Source organism: Bubalus bubalis, chromosome 19 (assembly GCF_019923935.1).
Source record: "Bubalus bubalis isolate 160015118507 breed Murrah chromosome 19, NDDB_SH_1, whole genome shotgun sequence".
NCBI classification, from domain to species: Eukaryota; Metazoa; Chordata; class Mammalia; order Artiodactyla; family Bovidae; genus Bubalus; species Bubalus bubalis.
The window spans coordinates 22,719,325-22,747,263 of NC_059175.1; the positions used below are offsets into that span (position 1 = coordinate 22,719,325).

Consider the following 27,939-nt stretch of genomic DNA (forward strand, 5'->3'; position numbering starts at 1 on the left):
ACTCCGGGAGTTGGTGATGGACAGGGAGGCCTGGCGTGCTGCAATTCACGGGGTCGCGAAGAGTCGGACACAACTGAGTGACTGAACTGAACTGAAAGATAAGGAACATTTCTCAAGCAGTAATAAGGTCTTGAATACAAAAAAAGCAGCAAACCAAAACATTCCAACAAGAAAACAAGAACAGACTAGTGTGTCCAAAAGAATACAAGCCAGGTTTCACCAAGTTTTTATTGAGAACAAACTGGATGATTTTATGAGAATCCTAATGTATAATAATCATAATTGGATTATAATTATATTTAACATTTGGTCCTTGTTCCATATGTGATTCAGTCATTCTCTGTCATTTTGTCATTTTTATGAGATCTGGTCATGAAAGTTCCGTAAGCATCCTTACATTACTTACAGAGCACGACCTGGAATGGTTGTCTCCTCCCTGCTTATGGAAGTGAACATTCTGGGGACACTAGCTGAACAGACCTCAGAGCATTTATTTCTGGATCTTCATCACATCTCACATTCACCAATTTTAACTCTATTCAGAGAATTCCTCTCGTGGTCCTGACCAGTCTGAAAAGTAAATGACCAGTCACTTCAAATAGTGTGTGAATTTTATTTAAAAGAGGAGATGAATCTTTAGAATGCCTTTGGGAAAGTTTCAAGCTGGGTGATTTCTGACACAGATTGGTTCTCTTCCCTGTAAAACCTGAAAGTATCCTATAGCTCAGCAATGTTTGGATCCTCACTTTAATTGCCTGGGATTCAGATGTGATCTGGTGCGCTCAGTCTGAGACATCTGGGTGAATTTACACATCTGTGAAAACCCCAGGCCTTGCCTGATTTCTGCTGATTCTGAGTGACTGACATCCTCCTGGTCTCTCCTCCTGCCCCTGGCTTCTGAGTCCACATATGCTGTCTCTGCATCAGCCTCTCCCGACCCAGCAGTAATTCTCAGCCCTTTGCCACTTTATCCCCAAAACTCGCTAAGCATTTCATGAGTAATACATTGTACTGAAGGTTTGAGACTCGTGGGTTAAGAGTGCATGTGTAGGTCATGTTGCATTATTAAAGGTGTGACTAGGTCCCAGTAGTTCTCTTTCCTATTCGCCTCCCCACCCCATTGTCCCTGGAAGCTCCATGATCTGCTCCCTCCATTAGCCAAACTAACCCAGGTCCTCTTAGCTCCTAGCTCTACCCTGCCACCAAGGACCTGCAGAACAAAGTGTCATCTGTGTAAAAAGACCTGGGCTCCTTAGAAGATAACTAGAAATATAATAACAACAACAGTTCATTTGCACGTATTTACTAATGTATTGAGATCCAGTCTGAGTCTCTGCCTGCATTGAAAGGCAGCACAATGTTTTAGGAAAGGAGCTGAATTTAGAGTCAGTTTCTTGGGGTTAGAGCCAGCAGTACCCCTCAGTAGCCATGTGGAAAAGTCAGCAATCCGTTTCAAACCTCAGTCCATCATCTGAAGAGTGAAGATATTACTAATATTTTGAATTGTTATGCTGATTCAAATAGTTCTGAAATAGTTTAAGCAGTGCACTCTGGAACACAAGAGCAGCAGCGCCCATGACATTCAGCTTTTCAAGACTCAGGAAGCTGCTGGCATTTTGGGTACTGCGCGTCCTGCATTGTGCAGATTCTAGGTAACACAGATCGACTTCATTACATTCCAAATAACATGCCTGTGGAGAAACACTGTCTGAACACAATGTGAAGATAAAGTATGTGGCCTCTGAGCTTCCACCTTTCACACAAAATGGAGGTGGATTGATATATATATAGTGCAGATGATTCTTCAAAAAGAGTTTCCTCATTCTGGGTTATTTAGCCCTATCTTTGTTCGAAGGTGATAGTTTCTGTGACATTCAACGGCATCACAATTTTAATTTTAATTTTAATTACAATCTTGAGCTTTCTTCTATAAGGAGTGCTTCCACTTAGGAGGTTTTTGTTTAATCTTTCAGTTGAAACTGCATTATACCCTCCAGAAGACAAAAAGAAGGAGAAAAATTATGGAATAGAGGCCACAGGAATTTTCCACATGATGAAGATACAAGGAAGCAGGTGATTCATGCATTGATCAGCTATTGATGTCAAGTATTAATAGTTGCCTTTTTTTTAATCCATGTGAGTTATTTTAATAGCTACTTCAGGATAGTCCAAGATATTATACAAAAAGGAAGATCTGAACATTAAAGCTGATGGCAGGATTGTATGCATGATGTCCACAAAACAAAAAGCAATTTAAGCCATCTATTCTCAATGATTGCTAATCATACTACAGAGAAAATTACAATATTAAAATGTCATTATCAATGAATTAATCTTCCTTAGAAAATCTGATTATTACAGGTAAAATATAGCATTTAGAACTTTCATTTTAAATACAAATTTTATTTTAAAATTTTAGAATTTTTTCAATGGGAATTATAAAGGTAAATGATAAAGAAAATTTTACATTCAGGTAATATCTCTTAAAGCATTATGAAAAATAGTTTTTATTTTGAAAATGATGTCAGGAAAGAGTAGCCGAATTCCCCTAAAACTAGTTATGCAATTATCATTTTGGTAGTATTAATAAGCAAACATGTTTACAGTTTAACACTGCAGCTATCTGTCAAGTAATTAGGAAGAATAAATGTTGCATGTGCATTAGGTTCAGAGAAGGCAATGGCACCCCACTCCAGTACTCTTGCCTGGAAAATCCCATGGACAGAGGAGCCTGGTAGGCTGCAGTCCATAGGGTCGCAATGAGTCGGACATGACTGAGCGACTTCACTTTCACTTTTCACTTTCATGCATTGGAGAAGGAAATGGCAACCCACTCCAGTGTTCTTGCCTGGAGAATCCCAGGGACTGGGGAGCCTGGTGGGCTGCCGTCCATTGGGTTGCACAGAGTTGGACTTGACTGGAGTGACTTAGCAGCAGCAGCAGCAGTGCATTAGGTTGAACATTACTTACATATACTTTTAAATATGGAGTTCTTTCATTTAATTTTTTGATAATTTGGACTACACACTTAAGTCTTGTTGTAATACTTTAAAACAATTTAGAAACATTTTCCTTAACTTCTAGCCTTGAAAACCCATTCTAATGCCTTTATCAATAGTCACCGTAACCAAATGAAATTGGTATTTTGGGGCCTTAATGTGAAGTTTAAAACTTCACATATTCAAAGCTGTGATGAAGTGACTCCATGTTTCCATTTGTTTATATGGTCTGAAATCACAGTTCTGTACATTGGTCATGTTTTTTCTCTCCACAAAATATATGTTGACAGATGAGAAGAACTGGCTTTTGAAATTCATCTTGACATATTGAACAAATATCATCTGCATCTGAACACTGTCTCTTGCTGGCAGCCACTCCATAACTTGGTCATGTAAAAAATATTGGCAAAACCTGTCTTAAAATTCTTAGATGTCAAAAAAATCCAAAAGGTTTAGTATGAGGTAGAATAAAACCAGCAATATGCCAAGAATCCATCTAATTATGTTACTAAACTCCCCATAGCTTATAAGGTAATGAAACCAAACTGGTATGGGAACAAAAGTTTGATAATACTGACACAATTCTTCTAAAAGCATATGCCAGTAATTCTAGGATTTAAAAGGCATGATGCAAGAAGGCATTTTAAGTAAATAGGCATTTTAAGCCCATGAAGAGGAATGTCAGAATGAAGCCTGTAATTCCAACGAACCAAAGTACTTCCCAGAAACTCTAATGGACTATGGTAGGAGTTTTTAAAATTAAGCTGTAATGAAGTGACTGAGAATAAAATGTGTAATATGAAAGAATGGAAAATCCTGCTAAGACTACCAGTAACCAAACACACTGAGCACCCTTCTGAGCACCCTTCTCTTAGAAAAACCCGGTTTACAATGCTTTCATTTGCATATATGAAAGTTGTGAGCAGTCCAGTTCCAAGAGCAATTCTTGTTATGTGCTGCATAACAAGTTTTACACCCAGAATCAAAATATATGGAAGACTTTTTTGCAATCCCTTCAAGAAGTATTTGAATTCTGAGAAGGAGCTACGATCATCTCCAGGCTTGCTTCATTGTGGGAGTGACTCCATAACTGGCTGTGTACACATCCGTGGGAACAGCTATGGACTCCTAACCTTCTAGTAATATCTCTGGAGCTTAGATTTTCAGCACACTCTTAAGGTATGGAGTTTATCTGAATATGAACATCTCCAGAATAAAAACAGGAAGCTTCTCCTGTCACTCTTGTTTGGACACATTGGGAGGCTGAGGCATCCTCACTGACTGCAGCTCCAGAAGGGCTGAGCAATTGGCTATAGTTGGCTTGCATGAGCCTTGAGATCCAGGTTTCTTTACTTCTGGGTTCTGCCTCCTCTTGTGACACTGAGTGGACTGAGGCCCGGGCATCGACAGCAGGAACCGTGGGAGACACCCTGAGGCTTTCAGTCAGGGCCATCACCATCAAACCCCACTACCAGCATCTCAGCCCTGCTTGGCAGCCCACAGAGTTGTCTTTCCAATGCCAGTATTACCCAGTTTGGGCTTCCCAGGTGGCACTAGTGCTAAAGAATCTGCCTGCCAATGCAGGAACTGTAAAAGATGCAGGTTCGATCCCTGGGTCAGGAAGATCCCCTGCAGGAGGGCATGGAAACCCACTCCAGTATTCTTGCCTGGAGAATCCCATGGAGAGAGCAGCCTGGCAGGCTACAGTCCCTAGGGTCGCAAAGAGTTGGACACAGCTGATGGGACTTAGCATGCACATACACACGTTACCCAGTATAAATAACTGTTGAGCTAAAGGAAGGACAAATTTCACTACTTTTCCCATCCTTCTCCCTCAGTTCTTGATAAGCCAGGTAGACATAAACAGGGCCCAGATCCCCAGCCCCCAGACCTCCAGGAGCAACGCAGTTGTGATCCTCTAGCTCTCCGTCTGCCCATCATGTTGTGGAGAGGCCTACCATCTGTAGACCTGACTCCTGGGTTACTGTCTGGTCCCCCACCTCCACTCTGCCTTTATTCTCAGGCGTAGACTCATGGCTACTCTTCCTGCCATGGAGGGAGTCCAGGTGAGGTCGGGCAGGAGGATGGGTACGTATTGCCCTTGGGCCAGAAGCTAGATGAAAATGTGCATTCCTCCCATTGACTGCATTCCTGGGATTTAATGAGCTGTTTTGAAAGATGCTTGATGAAGTGATATTTTCTCACAAATATTTCATGATTTATATAAGGAGAAAAAAAGCTGGCCTCTGTGGGCTTCAGATGAGGGTCGGGGGCCGTGCTGACAGGAAGATACAAGATTTGTAAGCCAGTGTGATTCTGTCTCCAGTCAACAGGGCGAACCCTAAGTTTTGTTCTTAGATCACGTCTCTGATGACTTTGACAATGTCACTTCCCCCTCTGAAATCTTCAGTAACCCTGTGTGCTGACAGAAATATTCCGATTTCCTTTCACTTTAATCCAATTTTTCCATAATTTGAGTCCAACCTGCTCCTTTGGTCTTCTCTCTTGTTTCTCACTTCATAAATCTTATACCTCAGGTCCCTTCAAAAACAAAAAATAAGCAAACAAAAGAACTTGTCCTTCCCTGAAAACAGGTTCTCCAACTAGTTCAGCTGCTAATTAATGAGCGATGGGACCCTGGTTAATCCTTAACATCCTCAAGTCCCAGCAGCATAGCTTGTAAAACCCAAGGGCAAGGCTTGGGCTAGTGAATTTGTCACATGTTGCCCGGGTAGATCTAACACACATCAAAGTCTGTGAATCTCTGGACCAAAAGCCTCCTCCAACTCTGATTTTCCCACACCTTAGCCATGCACTGCAATTCTCTGCATCCATGTGTTTGTTTAATAAAGTACCTTCTCCTGAAATGTTTTGCTTTCCCTCTGATTAACCCCAGTGCATCTGTGTGTACATGTGCATGCCTGCATGTGCACGCACACACACGCACACACACACACACAATCAGTGTCCCTTAAGATGAGTTTCAATGCCACCTCCTCTAGAAAGTCTTGCCTGAGGGCTGAGCTTGCCTTCTTAAGTTCTTTGGTCAACACCTCAACCATAATCAGTCCTAGTTCTTAAGTGAGTTTTGTTTATGGTATTATTGGTAGATTGTAAACTTTCTGAGCATAAATGTCCCTTCCTGTTCATCCTTCATTTTCCACCTTATTCATGGGAACAGCTCTTGAGAGTAGGTTGAATAGAGTTAAACTGTCCTTAAGAGACATCTTAGCGAAGGTGACTTGTTGGAGGGCCTTGGGAAGATTGCTGATGAAGGTGAAGGTCATGTGTCTCTCTATCATATGACCTGACCAGTCACATTCTCTGCGTCTCTCGGCATGTGATGGTGGACTCAAGAGAATAAGAAAAGCTGCAGCTGTTTTTTGTCAAAATCAGATGATTTTATATCTGTAATCTTGCAACCAGAGCAGTTGAGCTGATATACTTAATGACTCACTCTATACAGACGAAAGTTTGTTCTTGAGAAATGAGGAGGGGGAACCATTAATCTTTTATAAAATAAACAGAGTGGTAATTACACTTGGATCTGAATAGTACAGACCCTGAGCTGGAACGCAGCATATAGGGACCCGCCAAATTCCATGACCAGTGAGGAGCACCCAGATGATAATTGATTGTGGGATCCTTTTCCCTGTGGTCTCTGAGGGACTGTCAGAGTATCACCAGTTTTGAGAGGGGCCTTATCAAAGGAACTGCCTCAGCTTCGTGAGAAAGAAAAGCTTGTCATCATCTAAGGCCTTTGGGGAACTTGCTTTTCTAAGCTTGCTTTGAAGCTTTGGGGTGCCCACTGGGTCAGCATTTTGCTTTGGGTTGCCTATCCCTGTGTCACATCCATGCCTTTCCCACCCACCCACCCCCATACACAAGTTCCTGCTTCTCCCCAAGGCATGAGGGAGAGAGGCTCTGTCCTTGGCTTTCCCAGTGCTCACTTATTCCCTAATCCCTGAAGACTGCCCAACATACCCCTCAAGGTCATGAAACATCAGCTTTCTCTGCTGACAACCAGGCTCAGCAGTCTCTTTCCAACATCCTGCTTGACTTCTCAAGGGCATGTCAGACGTTGGACTCCCTTTGTTGCCTTGGCTTCCAACCCAATTCACTTCTGCTTCTCTCTTCTAAATTCCTCTGATGCCTCTTCCTTGCCTGTCAGTTAAACACTAGCATCTCCACACTTCTTTCTTAGGTCAGCCTCCTTTCTCCCACCGCGTTCTCTTTTCTTTAAAATTGAAGTACAGTTGATTTACGATATTGTGTTAGTTTCACATCTATAGCATAGTTATTCAGTATTTTTGCAGATTATATTCCATTAAGGTTATTTCAAGATAGTGCATGCATGCTCAAGCACGTCCAACTCTTTGCGACCCCTTGAACTGTAGCCCTCCAGGCTCCCCTGTCCATGGAATTTTCCAGGCAGGAATACTGGAGTGGATTGCCATTTCCTACTCCAGGGGATCTTCCCGACCCAGGAATTGAACCCAAGTCTCCTGTGTCTCCTGCATTGGCAGGCAGATTCTTTAACACAGGGCTAATAGAAGATAATGAGTATAATTCCCTGTGCTTATCTATTCCTTGTTGCTTATTTATTTGATATATAGTAGTTTGTTTCATTTAATCCCATACCCCTGATTTGTCCCTTCATACTTCTCTCTTCCCTGTGGTAACCAAAAGTTTGTTTTGTCTGTGACTCTGTTTCTATTTTATATATACATTCATTCGTATTATTTTTTAGATTCCACATATAAGTGACAAATACAGTATTTATATTCACATTGCTGCAAATGACAGTATTTCATTCTCTTTTTAGTTCAGTTCAGTCACTCAGCCGTGTCCGACTCTTTGCGACCCCATGAATTGCAGCATGCCAGGCCTCCCTGTCCATCACCAACTCCCAGAATTCACTCAGACTCATGTCCATCAAGTCGGTGATGCCATCCAGCCATCTCATCCTCTGTCGTCCCCTTCTCCTCCTGCCCCCAAACCCTCCCAGCATCAGAGTCTTTTCCAATGAGTCAACTCTTCGCATGAGGTGGCCAAAGTACTGGAGTTTCAGCTTTAGCATCATTCCTTCCAAAGAATCCCAGGGCTGATCTCCTTCAGAATGGACTGATTGGATCTCCTTGCAGTCCAAGGGACTCTCAAGAGTCTTCTCCAACACCACAGTTCAAAAGCATCAATTCTTCAGTGCTCAGCTTTCTTCACAGTCCAACTCTCACATCCATACATGACCACTAGAAAAACCATAGGCTTGACTAGATGGACCTTTGTTGGCAAAATAATGTCTCTGCTTTTTAATATATTATCTAGGTTGGTCATAACTTTCCTTTCAAGGAGTAAGCATCTTTTAATTTCATGGCTGCAATCACCATCTGCAGTGATTTTGGAGCCCCCCAAAATAAAGTCTGACACTGTTTCTACTGTTTCGCTATCTACTTACCATGAAGTGATGGGACCAGATGCCATTATCTTAGTTTTCTGAATGTTGAGCATTAAGTGAACCTTTTCATTCTCCTCTTTCACTTTCATCAAGAGGCCCTTTACCTCCTCTTCACTTTCTGCCATAAGGGTGGTGTCATCTGCATATCTGAGGTTATTGATATTTCTCCCAGTAATCTTGATTCCAGCTTGTGCTTCTTCCAGCCCAGTGTTTCTCCTGATGTATTCTGCATATAAGTTAAATAAGCAGGGTGACAATATACAGCCTTGACATACTCCTTTTCCTATTTAGAACCAGTCTGTTGTTCCATGTCCAGTTCTAACTGTTGCTTCCTGACCTGCATATAGGTTTCTCAAGAGGCAGGTCAGGTGGTCTGGTATTCCCATCTCTTTCAGAATTTTCCACAGTTTATTTTGATGCACAGTCAAAGGCTTTGGCATAGTCAATAAAGCAGAAATAGATGTTTTTCTGGAACTCTCTTGCTTTTTCCATGATCCAGCAGATGTTGGCAATTTGATCTCTGGTTCCTCTGCCTTTTTAAAACCAGCTTGAACATCTGGAAGTTCACGGTTCATGTATTGCTGAAGCCTGGCTTGGAGAATTTTGAGCATCACTTTACTAGCATATGAGATGAGTACAATTGTGCGGTAGTCTGAGCATTCTTTGGCATTGCCTTTCTATGGGATTGGAATGAAAACTGACCTTTTCCAGTCCTGTGGCCACTGCAGAGTTTTCCAAATTTGCTGGCATATTGAGTGCAGCACTTTCACAGCATCATCTTCCAGGATTTGATATAGCTCAACTGGAATTCCATCACCTACACTAGCTTTGTTCATAGTGATGCTTTCTAAGGCCCACTTGACTTCACATCCCAGGATGTCTGGCTCTAGGTGAGTGATCACACCATCGTGATTATCTGGGTCATGAAGATCTTTTTTGTACAGTTCTTCTGTGTATTCTTGCCACCTCTTCTTAATATCTTCTGCTTCTGTTAGGTCCATACCATTTCTGTCCTTTATCGAGCCCATCTTTGCATGAAATGTTCCCTTGGTATCTCTAATTTTCTTGAAGAGATCTCTAGTCTTTCCCATTCTGTTGTTTTCCTCTATTTCTTTGCATTGATCACTGAAGAAGGCTTTCTTATCTCTCCTTGCTATTTGGAACTCTGCATTCAGATGCCTATATCTTTCCTTTTCTCCTTTGCTTTTTGCTTCTCTTCTTTTCAAAGCTATTTGTAAGGCCTCCTCAAACAGCCATTTTGCTTTTTTGCATTTCTTTTCCATGGGGATGGTCTTGATTCCTGTCTCCTGTACAATGTCATGAACCTCCATCCATAGTTCATCAGGCACTCTATCAGATCTAGTCCCTTAAATCTATTTCTCAGTTCCACTGTATAATCATAAGGGATTTGATTTAGGCCATACCTGAATGGTCTAGTGGTTTTCCCTACTTTCTTCAATTTAAGCCTGAATTTGGCAATAAGGAGTTCATGATCTGAGCCACAGTCAGCTCCTGGTCTTGTTTTTGCTGATTGTATAGAGCTTCTCCATCTTTGGCTGCAAAGAATATAATCAATCTGATTTTGGTGTTGACCATCTGGTGATGTCCATGTGTAGAGTCTTCTCTTGTGTCGTTGGAAGAGGGTATTTGCTATGACCAGTGCATTCTCTTGGCAAAACTCTATTAGTCTTTGCCCTGCTTCTGTACTCCAAGGCCAAATTTGCCTGTTACTCCATGTGTTTCTTGACTTCCTACTTTTCCATTCCAGTCCCCTATAATGAAAAGGACATCTTGTTTGGGCATTAGTTCTAAAAGGTCTTGTAAGTCTTCATAGAACCATTCAACTTCAGCTTCTTCAGTGTTACTGGTTGGGGCATAGGCTTGGATAACTGTGATATTGAATGGCTTGCCTTGGAAACGAACAGAGATCATTCTGTCATTTTTGAGATTGTGTCCAAGTACTGCATTTCGGACTCTTTTGTTGACCATGATGGCTACTCTGTGTCTTCTAAGGGATTCCTGCCCACAGTAGTAGATATAATGGTCATCTGAGTTAAATTCACTCATTCCAGTCTATTTTAGTTCGCTGACTCCTAGAATGTCAATGTTCACTCTTGCCATCTCCTGTTTGACCACTTCCAATTTGCCTTGATTCATGGACCTAACATTCCAGGTTCCTATGCAATATTGCTCTTTACAGCATCAGACCTTGCTTCTATCACCAGTCACATCCACTACTGGGTATTGTTTTTGCTTTGGCTCCATCCCTTCATCCTTTCTGGAGTTATTTCTCCACTGATGTCCAGTAGCATATTGGGCACCCACCAACCTGGGGAGTTCCTCTTTCAGTATCCTATCATTTTGCCTTTTCATACTGTTCATGGGGTTCTCAAGGCAAGAATACTGAAGTGGTTTGCTGTTCCCTTCTCCAGTGGACCACATTCTCTTTTATGGCTGAGTAATAGTCCATTGTGTGTGTGTGTGTGTGTGTGTGTGTGTGTGTGCGAGCGCATGCGTGTGTTGATCACATATTCTTTTTTTTCAAACTTTATACTTTTTTTTAATTGAAAGATAATTGCTTTACAGAATTTTGTTGTTTTATGTCAAACCTCAACATGAATCAGCCATTGGTATACATATATCCCCTTCCTTTTGAACCTCCCTCCCATCTTCCTCCCCATCCCACCCTTCTAGGTTGATACAGAGCCCCTGTTTGAGTTTCCTGAGACATACAGCAAATTCCCATTGGCTATCTTTTTCACATATGGTAATGTAAGTTTCCTCTTCACTTTCTGCCGTAAAGGTGGTGTCATCTGCATATCTGAAGTTATTGATATTTCTCCCAGCAATCTTGATTCCAGCTTATGCTTCTTCCAGCCCCACGTTTCTCATGATGTACTGTCAGTTCAGTTCAGTCACTCAGTTGTGTCCAACTCTGCATATAAGTTAAATAAGCAAGGTGACAATATACAGCCTTGGCATAGAGGATAGTGAAAAAGTTGGCTTAAAGCTCAACATTCAGAAAACTAAGATCATGGCATCTGGTCCCATCACTTCATGGGAAATAGATGGGGAAACAGTGGAAACAGTGTCAGACTTTATTTTGGGGGGCTCCAAAATCACTGCAGATGGTGACTGCGGCCATGAGATTAAAAGACGCTTACTCCTTGGAAGGGAAGTTATGACCAACCTAGAGAGCATATTAAAAAGCAGAATCATTACTTTGCCAACAAAGGTCTGTCTAGTCATGGCTATAGTTTTTCTAGTGGTCATGTACGGATGTGAGAGTTGGACTGTGAAGAAAGCTGAGCGCCGAAGAATTGATGCTTTTGAACTGTGGTGTTGGAGAAGACTCTTGAGAGTCCCTTGGACTGCAAGGAGATCCAACTAGTCCATTATAAAGGAGATCAGTCCTGGGTGTTCATCGGAAAGACTGATGCTAAAGCTGACACTCCAATATTTTGGCCACCTCATGCGAAGAGTTGACTCATTGGAAAAGACTCTGATTCTGGGAGGGATTGGGGGCAGGAGGAGAAGGGGACGACAGAGGATGAGATGGCTGGATGGCATCACTGACTTGATGGAAATGAGTCTGAGTGAATTCTGGGAGTTGGTGATGGACAGGGAGGCCTGGCGTGCTGGGATTCATGGGGTCACAAAGAGTTGGACACGATTGAGTGACTGAACTGAACTGAACTGAATGTAAGTTTACATGTTACTCTTTCCATACATCTCACCCTCTCCTTCCCTCTCCCCATGTCCATAAGTCTATTCTCTATGTCTGTTTCTCCATTGATATCCTATAAGTAAATTGTGTAGTATCATTGTTTCAGATTTCATATATTTGTATTAGAATATGGTATTTATCTTTCTCTTTCTGACTTACTTCACTCTGTGTAATAAGTTCTAGGTTCATCCACCTCATTAGAACTGACTCAAAGTTGTTCCTTTTTATGGCTGAGTAATATTCGATTATGTATATGTGCCACAAGTTCTTTATCCATTCATTTATCTGTAGATAGACATCTAGGTTGCTTACACGTTCTAGCTACTGTAAATAGTGCTGCAATGAACAATGAGATATATGTGTCTTTCAATTTTGGTTTCCTCAGGATATATGCCTAGGAGTGGGATCGCTGGGTCATATGGTGGTTTTATTCCTAGTTTTTTAAGGAATCTCCATAGTGACTGTATCAATTTACATTCCCAACAACAGTGCGAGAGCATTCTCTTTTCTCCACACCCTCTCCAGCATTTATTGTTTGTAGACTTTTTGATGATGGCCATTCTGACTGGTGTGAGGTGGTATCTCATTGTAGTTTTGATTTGCATTTCTCTAATAATGAGTGACGTTGAACATCTTTTCATATGTTCATTAGCCATCTGTATGTCTTCTTTGGAGAAATGTCTGTTTAGGTCTTTTTCCCACTTTTTGATTGGGTTGTTTGTTTTTCTGATATTAAGTTATATGAGCTGCTTGTATATTTTGGAAATTAATCCTTTGTCAGTTGTTTCATTTGCTATTATTTTCTCCCATTCTAAGGGTTGTCTTTTCACCTTGATTATAGTTTCCTTTGCTGTGCAAAAGCTTTTAAGTTTAATCAGGTCCCACTTGTTTACTTTTGTTTTTATTTCCATTACTCTAGGAGGTGGGTCATAGAGGATCTTGCTTTGATTTTTGTCATGAGTGTTCTACCTATGTTTTCCTCTAAGACTTTGATAGCTTATGGTCTTACATTTAGATCTTTAATCCATTTTGAGTTTATCTTTGTGTATGGTGTTAGGAAGTGTTCAATTTTGTTCTTTTACATGTAGCTGTCCAGTTTCTCCAGCACCATTTATTGCAGAGGCTGTCTTTGCCCCCATTGTATACTCTTGCCTCCTTTGTCAAAATAAAGTACCCATAAGTGCATGGGTATTTCTGGGCTTTCTATCTTGTTCCATTGGTCTTTATTTCTGTTTTTATGCCAGTACCATACTGTTTTGATGACTCTAGCTTGATAGTATAATCTGAAGTCAGGAAGATTGATTCCTCCAGCTCCATTCTTCTTTCTCAAGACTGCTTTGGCTATTCGGGGTCTTTTGTGTTTCCATACAAATTGTGAAATTTTTTGTTCTAGTTCTGTGAAAAATGCCATTGGTAATTTGATAGGGATCACAATGAATCTGTAGATTGCATTTGGTAGTATAGTCATTTTTCACAATATTGATTCTTCCTGCCCAGGAACATGTAATATCTCTCCATCTGTTTATGTCATCTTTGATTTCTTTCATTAGTATCTTATAATTTTTTGTGTACCGTTCTTTTGACTCCTTAGGGAAGTTTATTCCTAGATACTTAATTCTTTTTGTTGCAATGGTGAATGGGATTACTTCCTTAATTTCTCTTTCTGATTTTTCATTGTTAGTATTTAGAAATGCAAGTGATTTCTGTGTATTGATTTTGTATCCTGCAACTTTGCTAAATTCACTGGTTAGCTCTAGTAAATTTTTGATACTATCTGTAGGGTTTTCTATGTACAGTATCGTGTCATCTGCAAACAGTGAGAGCTTTACTTCTTTTCCAATCTGGACTCCTTTTATTCCTTTCTCTTCTCTGATTGGTTTAGCTAGGACTTCCAGAACTATTTTGAATAATAGTGGTGAAAGTGGACACCCTTGTCTTGTTCCTGATCTTAGGGGGAATGCTTTCAGGTTTTCACCATTGAGAATAATGTTTGCTCTAGACTTATCATATATGGCCTTTATTATGTTGAGGTAGGTTCCTTCTATGCCCATTTTTTGAAGAGTTTTAATCATAAATGGGTGCTGAATTTTGTCAAAGGTTTTTCTGCATCTATTGAGATTATCATATGATTTTTATCTTTCAATTTGTTAATATGGTGTTATCACATTGATTGATTTGTGTACACTAAAGAATTCTTGCATCCCTGGAATAAGCCCAACTTGATTATGGTGTATGATCTTTTTAATGTGTTGCTGAATTCTGTTTGCTAAAATTTTGTTGAGGATTTTTGCATCTGTGTTCATCTGTGATATTGGCCTGTAGTTTTCTTTTTTTATGTGTTGCCTTTGTCTGGTTTTGGTATCAGGGTGATGGTGGCCTTGTAGAATGAGTTTGGAAGTGTTCTTTCCTCTTCAGTTTTTTGAAAGAGTTTTAGAAAGATAGGCATTAGCTCTTCTCTGAATGTTTGATAGAATTCTCCTGTGAAGCCATCTCGTGATTTCTCCTGGGAAAGCCATCCAGGTTTTCATTTTAGGGGAGATTTTTGATCATAGCTTCAATTTCAGTGCTTGTAATTGGGTTGTTCATAATTTCTATTTCTTCCTGGTTCAGTCTTGGAAGATTGAACTTTTCTAAGGATCTGTCCATTTCTTCAAGGTTATCCATTTTACTGCCATATAATTGTTCATAATACTCTCTTATAATCCTTTGTATTTCTGCATTATTTGTTGTAACCTCTCCTTTTTCATTTCTAATTCTGTTGATTTGATTCTTCTGTCTTTTTTTCCTTGATGAAATTGGCTAAAGGTTTGTCAATTTTGTTTATCTTCTCAAAGAACCAGCTTTTAGTTTTATCAATCTTTACTATTGTTTCTTTCATTTCTTTTTCATTTATTTCTGCATGGATCTTTATAATTTCTTTCCTTGTACTAATTTTGGGGCTTTTTGTTCTTCTTTTTCCAGTTGTTTTAGGTGTAAAGTTAGGTTGTCTATTCGATGTTTTTCTTGTTTCTAGAGGTAAGATTCGGAGAAGGCAATGGCACCCCACTCCAGTACTCTTGCCTAGAAAATCCCATGGATGGAGGAGCCTGGTGGGCTGCAGTCCATGGAGTCACGAAGAGCCGGACACGACTGAGAGATTTCACTTTCACTTTTCACTTTCATGCATTGGAGAAGGAAATGGCAACCCACTCCAGTGTTCTTGCCTGGAAAATCCCAGGGATGGGGCAGCCTGGTGGGCTGCCATCTATGGGGTCACACAGAGTTGGACACGACTGAAGCAACTTAGCAGCAGCAGCAGAGGTAAGATTGTATTGCTATAAACTTCCCTCTTAGAACTGTTTTTGCTGCATCTCATAGGTTTTGAGTTGTGTTTTCATTGTCATTTGTTTCTATAAGTTTTTGATCTCCTTTTGATTTCTTCAGTAACCTATTGGTTATTTAGAAATGTATTGTTTAATCTCCATGTGTTTGTTTTTCTTACAGTTTTTTTCTTGTAATTGATATCTAGTCTCATAGCATTGTGGTCAGAGAAGATGCTTGATATGATTTCAATTTTCTTAAATATACTGAGGTTTGATTTGTGACCCAAGATGTGGTTTATCCTAGAGAATGTCCCATGTGCACTTGAAAAGGTGTGTTCTTCTGCATTTGGATAGAATGTCCTGAAGATATCAATGAGATCCATCTCATCTAATATATCATTTAAGACTTCTGTTTCCTTATTAATTTTCTGTTTTGATGATATGTCCAATGGTGTGAGTGAGGTGTTAAAGTCTCCTACTATTATTGTGTTACTGTCTTTAAATTAAAGACTTTTTTTATGTCTTTAAAGACAATTTCACTGTCATACAAATTTTTCCTTTTTTGTCTGTTAGTGTTTGTCTTATGTATTGAGGTGCTCCTATGTTGGGTGCATAGATATTTACAATTGTTATGTCTTCCTCTTGGATTGATCCCTTGATCATTATGTAGTGTCCTTCCCTATCTCTTGTATATTCCTTATTTTAAGGTCTATTTTTTCTAATATGAGGACTGCTACTCCAGCTTTCTTTTGCTTACCATTTGCATGGAATATATTTTTCCCTCCTCTTACAAGTCTATATGTGTCTTTAGGTCTGAAGTGTGTTTCTTGTAGACAGCATATATATGGGTCTTGTTTTTGTATCCATTCATCCAGTCTGTGTCTTTTGGTTGGAGCATTTAATCCATTTACATTTAAAGTAATTATTGATATATATGTTCCTTGTACCATTTTCTTGATTGTCTGGGGTTGATTTTATAGATCTTTTTTCTTGTCTTGTATTTCTTGACTGTATAAGTCCCTTTAACATCTGTTGTAAAGCTGGTTTGGTAGTACTGAATTCTCTTAACTTTTGCTTCTGTGAAAAGCTTTTTATTTCTCCATCAATTTTGAATGAGATCCTTGCCAGCTACAGTAAGCTTGGTGGTAGATTTTTCCATTTCAGTACTTTAAATATATCCTGCCATTCCCTTCTGGCCTGCAGAGTTTCTGCTGAAAGAGCAGCTGTTAAACATATGGGGTTTACCTTGTATATTACTTGTTGCTTCTCCCTTGCTGCTTTTAATATTCTTTCTTTGTGTTAGGTCTTTGTTAGTTTGATTAGTATGTGTCTTGGTGTGTTTCTCCTTGGGTTTATCATGTATGGGACTCTTTGTGCCTCTTGGACTTCATTGACTATTTCCTTTTCCATGTTGGGGAAATTTTCAACTATAATCTCTTCAAAAATGTTCTCATACCCTTTCTTTTCCTCTTCTTCTTCTGGGACCCCTATAATTCAAACATTAGTGTATTTGATATTGTCCCAGAGGTATCTGAGACTGTCCTCAGTTCTTTTCATTCTTTTTACTTTATTCTGCTCTTCAGAAGTTATTTCCACCATTTTATCTTCCAGCTCACTGATTCTTTCTTCTGCTTCAGATATTCTGCTATTGATTCCTTCCAGAGTATTTTTAATTTCAGTAATTGTGTTGTTTGTTTCTGTATGTTTATTCTTTAATTTTTCTAGATTCTTGCATTCTCTCCATTTTGTTTTCAAGGTTTTTGATCATCTTTACTATCATCATTCTGAATTCCTTTTAAGGTATTTTGACTGTTTCCTCTTCATTTATTTGGACTTCTATGTTTCTAATTTGTTCCTTCATTTGTGTAGTATTTCTCTGCCTGTTCATTATTTTTTTAACTTATTTTGTTTGAGGTCTCCCTTTCCCTTTCAGTGTTGAATTTTTTTTTCCATTTGATTTCTGTTCTCCTAAGGTTGGTCCAATGGTTTTTGTAAGCTTTGTATAGGGTGAGATTTGTGCTGAGTTTTTTGTTTGTTTGTTTGTTTTCCTCTGATGGGCAAGGCTGAGTAATCCTGTCTGCTGATGATTGGGTTTGTATTTTTGTTTTGTTTTTTGTTTAAATGAGGCATCCTGCACAGGGTGTTACTGGTAGTTGGGTGATGCTGGGTCTTGTATTCAAGTTGTTTTCTTTGTGTGAGTTCTTACTATTTGATACTCCCTAGGGTTAGTTCTCTGGTAGTCTAGGGCCTTGGAGTCAGTGCTCCCACTTCAAAGGCTCAGGGCTTGATCTCTCCCTAGGATGCACTCCAACACTGTGCTGATCTCCGGACCTGTTGTGAGGCAGCTCAGATTCTAATCTGGTCTTATTCCTGTGTGTTCTTGACTCCAATGCTCACAGCTATCAGAACTAGTGCATTTTCTTTTGTGGGAGCTCTCAATGTCATTTTATCTCTTCCATAGACATAGAGTCTGCCCAGTTGATCATGTGGATTTAATCTGCAGCTTGTTCAGCTGGTGGGAAGGTTTTGGGTCTTCTTCCTTAGCCACACTGCCCCTTGGGTTTCAATTGTGCTTTTATTTTCACTTTGCATGTAGGTCATCCACTGGTGTTTGCTCCTGAGGCTGCCCTGGAGGGCTTGGGTTTGCCCCTGTGAGGACCAGATGTGGAGGTTATGCAGCTGCTTGGGTTGCAGGGGTTCTGGCAGCACCAGGTACTCAGGGGAGTTGGTGGCTAGGGCAACAGAAAATATAGTGCTCTAGAAGGGTATGGCAACCAGTACTGACCAATACACTCCAGTATTCTTGCCTGGAGAATGCCCTTGACAGAGAAGCTTGACAGACCACAGTCTACAGGGTTGCAAAGAGTAGGACATGACCGAAGTGACCCTGAGTGCATAGATGCAAGACTTTTTTTGCCTGTGGCAGCTCTGCCCCAGTGAGAGTTGAGCGTGAAGGTGGTGCAGCTGCTTGGCCTGCGGGAACCCTGATGGCACCAACTATGCAGCGACAGGGACTGCCTCCGCCACAGGAGTTACCGCCCTATCAGAGTCTTTTTTCTGGCCTCTTGTAGCTGTCGATCAGAAGGCCTCTCTGGCCTGTCTTTCTTCACAGCTCTGCCCATTCAGGCACTTAGAGGGCTCCCTTGCCTGGGGTCCTTCTCTGTTGTTCCGTGTGTCAGGCACAGAGAGGAGTCCTTCTGGCTGGGATCCTACTCTGTAGGTCGGCGTGTCAGGCACTTAAAGGGGCCCCCTGGGTGGGGAACTACTCTGTAGTTCTGGGCATCAGGCATTTGATGGGACAGCCTCTCTATTGTTCAGCTGCCAATGCTGGTGTGTGGGGTAAGAGAGGCTATGGTGATGGCTCCAGCCCCTACACGTAACTCAGCAGTATCTCCTTGCTTCCATGGCTGCTCAGCTTTCCTCCACAGGCAGTTCCCACCACAATCTCCTCTCTCACATCCCCACGATCACTCTCTCCACGGTCAACAGTAGCCTTCACCCTGGGATTGCTCCACAATCCCTAAACTCCAGCTGCCAGCTGCTGCGCCTTCCAGGGGTCCTGCATCCCTGTCTGGGGTATGTATGATTGTGGCAAGGACTATCTGATTCTCTTTCCATTCTCTTTCCAATCAGCTGTTTCACTCTTAGCCTTAAATGTTCCTCCTCCGACTAAGACAGTTGCCCTGATGTGGGGATCAGACCCCTGCTTCAGTTCCCCTACCCGCAGAGGGCAGGTCCAGCCCTACTAATACTCCTGTTTTTCCCCCTAGTTCCTTCATCCTACCAAGTTTTGCGTGGTTCTATATATTCTATTCTGCTGGTCAGTTACTCCTCTCTCAGCTGGTGCTCTGCGTGCACTTCTATGTCTGAAGGTGTATTCCTGATGTATCTGTGGATAGAGATGTACTCCACATCCACCTACTCCTCCGCCATCTTGCGCTCCCTAAACTTTTTATTTTTTTATTGGGGTATAGGTAATTAACAATGTTGTGATAGCTCCAGGTGAACAGCAAAGGGACACAGCCATATACATACATATATATCCTTTCTCCCCCAAGCCCGCCCACCCACCTCCGATCCAGCCTGGCACACAACATTGAGCAGAGTTCCATATGCTACACAGTAGGTCCTTGTTGGTTATCCATTTTGAATATAGCAATGTGTACATGACCTTTACAAACTCCCTAACTATCCCTTCCCCCGGCAACTATAAGTTCGTTTTCTGAGTCTGCAAATCTATTTTATAAGTAAGTTCATTTGTATCATTTCTTTTTAGATTCCACATATAAGAGATGTTATACAATATTTCTCCTTCTCCGTCTGACTTACTTCACTCAGTATGACACTCTCTAGGTCCATCCATGTTGCTGCAAATGACATTTTTCATTATTTTTAATAGCTAAATAATATTATATTGTATATATGTAGCATATCTTCTTTATCCATTCCTCTGGCAATGGACGTTTAGGTTACTTCTATGTCTTGCTATTGTAAAGTGCTGCTATGAAAATTTGGGTGCATGTATCTTTTTGAATTAGTGTTTTCATTTTTTCTAAATATCTACTCAGGAGAGGAATTGCTGGGTCATATAGTAGTTTTATTTGTAGCTTTTTAAGGAGTCTGCTTACTGTTTTCCATGGTGGCTGCACCAATTTGCATTCCCACCAGCAGTGTAGGAGGGTTCCATTTTTCCACATCTTCTCCATCATTTCTTCCCTGGTAGCTCAGACAATAAAAAATCTGCCTGCAATGTAGGAAACCCAGGTTAGATCCCTGGGTTGGGAAGATCCCCTGGAAAAGGAAATGGCTATCCACTACAGTATTCTTGCCTCGAGAGTTCCATGGACAGAGGAGCCTGGTGAACTACAGTCCATGGAGTCACTTAAGAGTCAGACATGACTGAGGGACTAATACTTTCTCCAACATTTGTTATCTGTAAACTTTTTGATAATGGCCATTCTAACAGGTGTAAAGTGATATCTTGTTGTGGGTTTGATTTGCATTTCTCTAATAATTAGCGATGTTGAGCACCTTTTCATGTGCTTATTAGCTATTCCTAGGTCTTTGGATAAAATATCTATTCAAGATAATCTTATTTATTTCCACATGACCTTGATGCTAAGGTTTCTCAGACCTCAACCCTCTCACAACTACAGGATCTTTTTTTTAATGCCGTGATGGACATCATTTGGACATTCTATTTCACAGTCAGCATTTCCAAGTCTAATGGATTATCTCTGACCCACCCCACCCACCCGTGCCTCTTCTCATTGTCTCCAGGGCCCATTTTCCATTTTCCCTGTTTCTTGTGGTAGCACACAGTCATCCCAGTCACCTTGTACTCTAAATTCTGAAATATGTGTGACTCTCGACTTCTTTTCCATTGCTTTCTCTGACAGGTCACTATTGACCGAATTCTTAAACTTTAATCTCATAAATTCTGTATCTGAATTGTCTCTAGTAAGACTCTTCTTTCCATATCTACAACTATAGTTCAGCCTCTCATTATTTTTGTCTCACACTAGCCCATGACTGACAATCCTCCTTCAAATGCTGTTAAGTTAAAACACGCTTGACACCAAGACTCGGGGAGCGTCCCTGTTTGGCAGCCCTTCACAAGTGTTGTCACACACAATTGCTGGCAAGTAAAGTGTATCCCCCTGCAACTCAGCTTGGAGGGGAGATCTGGCAGCTGGTACCTGGTTTCACCTGGATTTCTTTCCATGCACTTTTCTCTATGGATTTTAATCTGGATCCTTTCCCTTTAGTAAACCGCAACTGTCAGCATCACGATTCCTGAGTCTTGTGAGTGCCAGCAAATCGTTGAGCCCGAGGGTTCCCAAAGCATCACATCACACGCAGACTTCAGAACTTTAACTTATAAATTGCTGGTGACTATTTCACAACTGGTTACAGCCCACCAGCAAATCCTAACATGTGGGTTGTACTTTGTAAGGGGAGGGAATATGCCTTTCTTTTTATTCCCTGATGATTCCATGCACACAAAGCATCCTACTCATTTTGATTTTGCCTCCCAGGTAAGTCTGTCATTTAAAAAATGAACTGATTTTTGGAACTTTCAAGAAGTCTGGCCCCTGATCTATGGATATCTCCTGATAAATCAGTAAGATGACTTCTGATTATGACTTGGGTTACCGTGAAGATTGCCACATGGAGAAAATTCCCTGAAACAGGCCAAAGAAAGTTTTTCTGCCAATGGGATGGTTGTGTATTTTATTTAATTAATTTTGTTTACATCCTTGAGTCTCATGCAAACTAAGGTTTGTTTTTATTGATATGGATAATTCTTATCATGTGATCACCAGGCACTGCCAATAACGAGATTCTGAGCTTTTGAGGGAGGGGTGGATGCTCACATGAAGCTACCTAATTGAGGGCCTACAACTGAGCGACTGAACTGAACTGAACTGAATGTGAGGGCATGTTGGGCCCCAGTCGTCCTTCCTTAGACCACAGCACCACTATTTCTATCTCTGTTATATCTCTCGATTTCTACATAACTTATGCCTCTTTCAAAAAATAAGATGTAATCTTGAAACAAGTGAGTTTTGCTAGATGGTTCTTGTCTCCATGTTCAGATGACTCTGAGAGAATTGAACTTATTTATTCAACAAAGTTTCATCTAGTCAAGGCTATGGTTTTTCCTGTGGTCATGTATGAATGTGAGAGTTGGACTGTGAAGAAGGCTGAGCACCGAAGAATTGATGCTTTTAAACTGTGGTGTTGGAGAAGACTCTTGAGAGTCCCTTGGACTGCAAGGAGATCCAACCAGTCCATTCTGAAGGAGATTAGCCCTGGGATTTCTTTGAAAGGAATGATGCTAAAGCTGAAACTCCAGTACTTTGGCCACCTCATGCGAAGAGTTGACTCATTGGAAAAGACTCTGATGCTGGGAGGGATTGGGGGCAGGAGGAGAAGGGGACGGCAGAGGATGAGATGGCTGGATGGCATCACTGACTCGATGGATGTGAGTCTCAGTGGACTCCGGGAGTTGGTGATGGACAGGGAGGCCTGGCGTGCTGCGATTCATGGGGTCGCAAAGAGTCAGACATGACTGAGTGACTGATCTGATCTGATCTGATTCAACAAATGTGATTTACCCCAGATCCCTATAGCTGGACAAAAAGATAATATGAGAGTTTTTCCTTATAACGTTGTGCCTTGCCAACTATTCTCCTGGTACTAGAAAATTGATCTTTTTCTAACTCTAGCAATTCTGTCTTCTAGGGTACACTTCTCAAACTTTAATGTGCCTGTGAGTCACTTGGAGGTTTCTGTTAAAATTCAGGCTCCAATTCCACAGGTTTGGGTGGGGCATGGCATGTTGCATTTTTTAAAGCCCTTAAGTGATGCTAGTACTACTGGACCACACTTGGAGTGCATGGGGTAGAGCAAGTCTCTGGGGGAACAGACGTAGGTAGACCAGGTGGCCACTTATACCACTGGGATTGAAGGGACAGAAATTAAGACTTTGGTCCACTGCTGAGTATCCATTCCACAACCTGTCATTCTACCATGATGGTTTTATGCCTTTGTCTGATGAAATTTTCCCAGCCCCAGGAATCCTATGTTAAAATAGGAATAAATACTCTTTGATAAAAACATACATTATGTCCAGCTATTACCTTAGCAGGGATCCCTTGAAGCTTGTTGAAAACAAAGATGGCAGTTGGGCTATGAGAGAGGGTGCTGACTTTTCAGCAGTTCAGAAAGAGATGCTGTTCAAAAGGAAGGAATATCAGATAGGAATGCTTTTAGTTGCAAATGACAGAAAACCCAATTAAGGGTGATTCAAGAAATATAGACATTTATTCATCTCAGCAAATAAGAAGTTCAGCAGTTAAGTGCTCAATCATATCATCAAGAATTCAGGTTCTTTCTGTCTCCTAACAACCAGTTTCTTTTTTAAAAGTGTATTTATTTATTTTAATTGGAGGATAATTACTTTACCATATTGTGATGGTTTTGCCATACATTAATATGAATCGGCATAGGTCCTCCCTTCCTGAACCTATCTCCCACCTCCCTGCCCACCCCATTGCTCCAGGTTGTCCCAGAGCACCAGCTTTGTGTGCCCTGCTTTAGGCATCAAACTCACACTGGTTATCTATTTTATATTTCAATGCTATTCTCTCAAATCATCCCACCCTCTCCTTCTCCCATTGAGTCCAAAAGTCTGTTCTTTACATCTGTAACAACCAGTTTCTTCACCTTTGGGTATTCACTTTCTATCCTTGTGTTTATTACATCGTGACCCCAAGATGGCGGCTGCAGTTTCAGGCATCACTTGCACTTTGAAAATAGAAGGAAAGGAGAACAGCTTTGCAAGCGACATCTGTGCCTTTTACTAGGAGAGCAAAATTCTTAACAAAAGCTTCAAGCCTTCCTTTAAACTGGAAAGGGGGATGGGGTTACCCTGGGCTTAGAGTAACCATGACTCACTCTCCTGAGGTTAGGAGTGGGGCCTGCCCTTCCCAATAACTAAGCAAGTCCACCTAATACATGATTGGGGAGTGCAACGTGGGGCAAACAGCACCGAGCAGACTATGAGCAGTGCCTGCCCAGGGAAGAAACCAGTTCATACTGTGAGGAAGGCAGCAGAACACCAATACTTAATTTCAGCAGTGCCTCAATTCGAGCCAGGTCCAGCCTTCCCACACTTATCCTATATCTCCCCATGACTTAACTCAGAAAAGAATCTTGCCCAAAGCCAAGTAGTTTGTAACTGGAGGATTTGGGGTTCTAATGAGCTCTCTGATTCCAAAGCTCTGCACCCTCATACTAATTTTTCTACTTTCAGGTAAGGGTCTTGCTCAGAGTGGTCACCTTGTGAGTTTTAAAAACTTGTTCAAGAGCTCTGCTTTGCTGAAAAAGTCTCTACACCCCCTCCTTTGGAATTGCCTTTGACCAGTTACTGGTCACATACACATGTATGCGCACGTATGTACACACACACACACACACACACACACACACACTGAGAGAAAAGGCTGTGTTACTTTAAGGCAGTTACATCTCAGAACCACAAAGTTCCAGATCTGCATTATCAAACATACAGCTCTAACTTGGAACACATATTACTTTTCCCCTTTACCTCTGCCTCTGTTCCACTAGTCATTGTTATCATCTGTCTCTTTCAAAGTTATTACAGGCTTATTGAGAAAACTTTAGAACAGAAACAAAAATTCACTCTAGGGCTACAGTCAAGTGTTCAGCATTGTATTTGCCTTCTTCAATTTTCTAGTAATTTTCCTACACTAGATCTCTATTCACTCCAGATACAAAAAGCTTTCCACTATTTCATTGGGTATCTTGTCTGATGGGAATCCAACTCAGGCAATTATAGGATTCTAGTGGAGGGCACCTCATTTGGGCTAGCTTGCCAACTAATTTGTTTCTGCCTCCATTGATTAAATTTCTTTTGAGGTGCCTCCAGCAATTAGGCACTCAGACCCTCGAGCAAGGATCAGTGCTAGGACCCCCAACAGAAACAGATGTCTGGAAACATATCCTATTTTTTAAATTTCTGCCTGGTGGGGAAATGACTTGGCTTCTGTTAGTGTTGTTGGTCTTTCTTGGCCTGTGTACACCTGGGCTGGGCCGTCTGTCCCCTTTTCTGAGCTGCAGCCAACTGTTTGCATAGAAGAGGATGTCCCATCCCCTGGTGCAGTTCTCATAAACACTCATCTCATACACATCATCCAATCCACATGCTAGATTTGCTCAGCCTTTCAGGAGAAATTAAAAATATAAATAATGCCCTTTCTAAAGTGCTGATTTCGGGTAAAAGGAAAAAGGGAAAGATGAGCATCGGAGGTGGAGAGAGGAAGGAAACCAGTTCTCACTTTGTACTGGGAACAGGCCTAGCCCTTTTGGCGTACACTATATCTTTCCACCCTCATAAGCCATTATAAGGCATTATTCTTTATATTTTTCAGATGGAGATATTGAGGTTCAGAGAGGCTGAGAAAATTAGCAAGGTCACACAGCTTATAAATGGTAAATCTGGGATTTGAATGGTCTCTCTGAGTCCAGAGCCTCTTTCCATACCATCTTGATGTTTTGGATGCCTAGGACACTATTTTGGAAAAGGAATGGAAAATAAACTCCATCCTTTTCCTTCTCCTAGAGATTTCAAATTGTCTCAGTGTCTCCTGCAATAACATATAGATGATGATCACTGGGGCAAAACCACTGCTTCAGCATGCTGTGGAAAACCAAGACATGACATTTTTAATCCTTTAGCTGCAAAGATTGGAGCATGGGAATATAGTCCATGAAGACACAGGCCTAATATGAATGAAGATAGCCCTAGCTATTCCTTTCCAATATTTCGTTTCCTATGTCCTTCTAAACAAACTTCCCAGGCTCTAAACTCAAAAAATTCTATTCCCTTAGCAGTTCAGGGGTTCAGCCTCTGATCTGGCCAGACCTCTGGCCTAGCTTCAAGTTCCCTCCTCCCATACACAGGCAAAGAGCCAGAGCTCTGCAGGTCTGGGAGTCCCAAAGCCAGACGCAGAGGCAGCCTGGGTTTTTGTGGCTTCCCCTCACACACTTAGGAGCATCCTTCTCTCCTCTACCCTTACCTCCCTTTCAATTACATTTTCTAACACTATAGCCTCCAAGCCAGCAGCAGCTACAGCTGTTCAGCAGACCTGGCTCTAGAAATGAGTTGTTTGGGAAAAGCACTGATACTAAAAACAATTATTGTTGTGTTTCACCTTTCTATACCTCCATCCTATCATCTAGACTCATTAGCACAAGATATGTACCTGTACTATACACACACATACAAACACACATACATAATTCAGTTCTATATGAATTAATTTTATGAATTGAGTTTTACATGAATCTTTTATATAAAGATACATAATTCTTTGTATTGATGTCTGTATCAACAATCCTAAGCCAAGCAAGTCTTCTGTCCTCTGAAGAAGCCCTTTAGATATTAAGTCTAATTTGATATGATGAGATTGGAGGTTGTGGAGAGAACTTAGAGAAAACTTGTGACACATCAAAAAACTGGGTCAAGTCCTAGCCCTCCACTGATCATCTAAATGGCCGCAAATCTGTCTGATCTCAGATCTAAATCTGAGCTTTAGCATCTTCCCCTTTTCTGTGGAAACTGCAATCTCTCCTTAACACTGTGTGGGAGAATTAAATAGAATAACTGTTGTATGGGCTTCCCTGGTAGCTCATCTGGTAAGAATCCACCTGCAATGCAGGAGACCCTGGTTTGATCCTTGTGCTGGGAAGATTCCCTGCAGAAGGGATAGGATACCCACTCTAGTATTCTTGGGCTTCCCTGGTTGTTGAGATGGTAAAGAATCTGCCTGCAATGTGGGAGACCTGGGCTCAGTTCCTGGGTCAGAACGATCCCCTGGAGAAGGACGTGGCAACCCACTATAGTATTCTTGCCTGGAGAATCCCCATGGACAGAGGAGCCTGGCGGGCTACAGTCCATGAGGTTGCAAAGAGTTGGACATGACTGAGTGACTAAGCACAACACAGCACATTGTATGGCAACTATGATCATTATTATAATGATGAATATTTCATGCCTGGTCACTAGAGGTGGTAGGTCACTACTGTCCTTCACCCTTTTGTTCTTTTCCATTTCCCCTATAAAGCATGAACAGTACAGATTTGCTCCTAGTTCCCATGGAAAGTACCCAATTTTCCTTTGGGGGGGGGGGCATAGTTGTCGGTCAGAATCTGGCACAGGATGATACCTGAGGTAGAGTGGATGAGGAGGTAGGATTTCCTCATGATTCAAAATCATTCACTGTTTGTGCTACCAGAGAGCATTTTTCCTATCCTGTCCTTCTTCTTCCCAGATCTTCCACTACATGGCCTGCTAGGTAAAGTACAGCTATATGGGCAAGAAACAAGCAGACTTGTAGCAGTGACTAAACTTGAGGCACCATCGGCACACCCCCTGCCCAGCCCCAACCGTCTCCTTGGTGATGGGAGAGAGGGCCCCACAGAATACACATCCCTGGCAAAGGAAGGAAAGAAGCTGCTGGCATGGACACAAAGACCCTCATGGAGATGGCAGACCTTACCAGAGTGTGCCCTCCTGCCAACCTCCAACATTATTTTAGGAGATCCTAATTTGATAGCTGCTAAGTGGCCCCGGGACATCTGGCCAGAAAATAAACAATAAGCTATTCTGTGGTTCATCCACACCAGCCATACATAGCTACCAAGGACCAACGCAGGCCAGTTCTCTTGGCTACAGCAGGGTTTGCACCAGGGACCAAAGGACAAGAGTGGACACAGACAACTCTGTTGACTGGAGATCCACACAGGATCAATGTGCCTTCTGTTCTCACTGTGAGATATGGATGGGAAACTCCACACTTCTAGGTGGAAGAGGCTAGGCTGAGTTTCAAGGGTTGCCATGTCCTACTCCAGAGGATCTTCCCAACC

At 41.5% G+C, this 27,939-nt stretch overlaps 1 pseudogene; it reads right to left on the reverse strand.

The window, feature by feature from the left end:
* Positions 1-3,181: 3,181 nt before the first annotated feature.
* LOC112580603 lies at positions 3,182-27,276 on the reverse strand (annotated as a pseudogene).
* Positions 27,277-27,939: the final 663 nt, after the last annotated feature.